The following is a 3,245-nucleotide window of genomic DNA, read 5'->3' on the forward strand; positions in this document are numbered from 1 at the left end:
TGAAAAGCTATAGTGTAATTCATGAAATTTGGCAGGAAGTAAAGTTTCAGAGTGCAAGTAAACTGAAAATCCGAAATTGTTAATTTCGTAATTATATCACACACAAAAATATTTCTTTCGTCATTTGTTATCCGACTTCAAACTCGAGATTAAAATATTCTGGAAGTCTCGAAATCACTGGGACCGGTACCTTGCCGGTGTCGATGTCGATAATGGGCAATAGTCGACAGTGTCCTCAGTTCCCAGAATGGACGACCTGACTGTACGCGTATTTAAGTTCTGTGCGCGAGTCCTACTCTCGAGTGTCCAATTTTTGTAAGATTTCCTTTACTACTGGTTCATTGTACAGACTGAATCGTCATTGGGGATAGGAATGTTGTATTAGAGATCGTCCTCAGAATTGCTTTCGTCTCAAGTTTCGGGAAGTTCACATTTTCTCGGGAATGTGGGGTCTAATAGATTAATGTTCCTCTACGTAGTAAAATACTTTGTCGTTACTCAATCGAAGACAACTGCCACTCATTCGTACGACAGATGATACAAATCTCTGTAGCTATTTTTAAACCACAATTGCCGAGTGAGTCATCCGTTTTAACAACTTTGTGCCGCTGTAATGGAGCTTACGTCCTTTGCAGATACGGCATTCTGCATCAGCTAATTACACCAGCGTGACGCTGGCTGTAATTTACAACAGATTACGTGAGACGTGTGCTGTTTGCTGCTTTGTCGGTTTCAGCTGTCGGAGTGCACCTGCCCTACTGCAGTGTCGCCATCCACAATGGAGGCCCCCCCCCCCCTCCCCTCCACTCGGTCGATATTGTCGACCACTCCCTTGACCTACCGTGCTGCCTGCACAGTGTAAGGATACAGATATCAATCCTATTACTGACGGATCGAAACTACCCCGGCTCGTCTCCGCTACGGCCTAGTGACGTCTGCGACAGGGTCACCTCGTTCTGCGGGTGTGGTTCCTGCGGAAGAGTCACTCCCGCTCGAGCCACCCTAACGAGCTGGTTGCGGGTGTGCGCTCTGTGCGAGATAGTGTGTAAAAGTGAAGAATTTGCCGGGTGGATTTAACTTCGTAACAGAAACACTTATTTGTTTTAAAGGCGACCGTCGAGTACCGAACGACTGCGAGAAACTCGAATACGACGGTGTCGAGTGAGTGGTTGTGACTGCAAAACATTCCTCGCGTGTAAGCCCGCCCTCGTGTGCTGCCGTATTCTCCGAGTGAGGTGCTATAAATTTGGACGTCTGGATACTTCAGACATTTCTTTAATAAAAAGGAGGAGTGGATTACAGTTGGTACGGGCCAAGTCTTTTTTCGTGTGCACCCTTTTTTACATATAACTGTGTGATATCACTGCAGCGATATGTGTTTCGAAACTGAGAAGGAACGCCTTTCTATAAATGACTCGAAAAATACTTAATGCTGATATGTACAAATACCACATAAATATGTACAAACCGTTACTCAGACATGAAAGAGGCTGCCTCTGTAATACGCACGTGCAGATTTCGCCACTCACTGCGAACTCTGAAAACTGAGAGCAGAACGAAGTACGGAGGTACCGTAGTGTGCGGTCAGGGCGAGGGCGGCAGGTAGCGGCAGAAGCTGCGGCCCGAATGGAGCTCCGAGTCGGCACTCGGTTTGCGAAATGCGACAGTGCCCGCTACGTAGCGTCTGTCGCCCCGCGACATTACCGTGCGAGCTGCCCGAGTGACGGGGGATACGACGGGCCGGCGTTCGGCACCACGGTGGTTCCAGTCTGTGTCCGGATTTGGGCCCTGCGTGGTCCCCCTAAATTGCTCGAAGCAAATTCCGGTACAGTATCGACGGTACATTCGACTCTCACTTCCCTTCATATTCGCATTTCTTATGGGTTTTTAAATACAGTTCGGCAACGCCTTTCACTGAGTCTTATATTCTTGTGAGGTATTTTACTGTTAAAAGGTGCCAAAGAAGGGGTCACGGAGGTGGTGTGCCGTACGACCGTTACACGGTCGGGTCAGTGTCCGGAATGCGGGAACGGGACATGTTACCGACATCAGACGACGACTGGGGGAGCTGTCAATATAATGTAAAAAAAAAAAATAGTAATAAATAATTTAAAGCAGACATAACTGCATCTGCAGACACAACCGGTGTCTCAGTTTTGCCGAGAAATGTCGCAGAGTTTGTGTGCCGACAATGAGGAACGTGGGTGTCAGAAACTGTGTGCGTACGAAGGAAGCGAGTGGTCACAATAGCTGGTGGACTGCCGTTCGTAGCAGAGAGATCGCGTAATAATTGGCGTGCAGCTGTCGGAGTTTGACAGAATTACTGATCCGGTGAAGATGGCGAGTTGTTCTGTTGTGAGAACACTAAACCTCAGGACTGTAGTCCATTATCTATGTTATCTATGTGTTTATATGTCCAAAATAATGAATTATTGAAGCTTTTCATACGTGTGTAGGTCTTACCTCATTTAGTTGCAGAGAACGTGCAGCATTGGACCGTTGCAGAAGTCTGTATTTTCTGTAGCATTAGGAAATGTCACTTTTACATTTACCGTGTGACTGCGTGCTCGCTTTATTTGTTACGAAGCTCTACGTGCTGCGAAGCCGCTGTACGAGTGTAAACTGTCATAGTCTTTGTAAACGAAAGAAAAAAAGAACAGTTACAAAGCTCACTTCATTCTGTGAAATGACTGCCATGTTGTTGTTGTTGGTGTTCTTGTTGTCATTGTGTGAATAGATGTATCCCCCCTCCTAGTCTATCCTGCGGAAGCCCCTCCACGACTGCTGCTCCCTGTTTCCGCTTGAACCTCTTTATTTTATTTACAAGCTGTGACGTGGTTCATAATAAAGGAAGTGATGAAGTAAGTACAAAATTTGTTTCTTTAATTCCATTTGATGATCACAAAAATTTGTCAGTAGACAGACACGATTAAAATATCTGAAGCCTCACAATATTTGTCATTCTACCGAGAGCAGTCTAGAGGTTCTGGCATGACTCTCACAAATTTTGATGAAATTTTGTGCGAACATTTGTACGTATTCCCTACAAACATTGATAAGGTTTCACACTCACTAATTCAATACTTCCAGTGATACAGGCATTTGTTTGGGCAGATAATTCAACTTTCGACACAGCAAAGCACAGCTCTGTTTTCAGCAACTTTGAGACGTAATATCTCGGGCAGTATTTTCTTGAAATGTGACCGTCTTGCACAATGTTTCACACTTTCTTACATAGAATAATA

This window comes from Schistocerca nitens, chromosome 11, assembly GCF_023898315.1.
Source record: "Schistocerca nitens isolate TAMUIC-IGC-003100 chromosome 11, iqSchNite1.1, whole genome shotgun sequence".
In the NCBI taxonomy this organism is placed as follows: Eukaryota; Metazoa; Arthropoda; class Insecta; order Orthoptera; family Acrididae; genus Schistocerca; species Schistocerca nitens.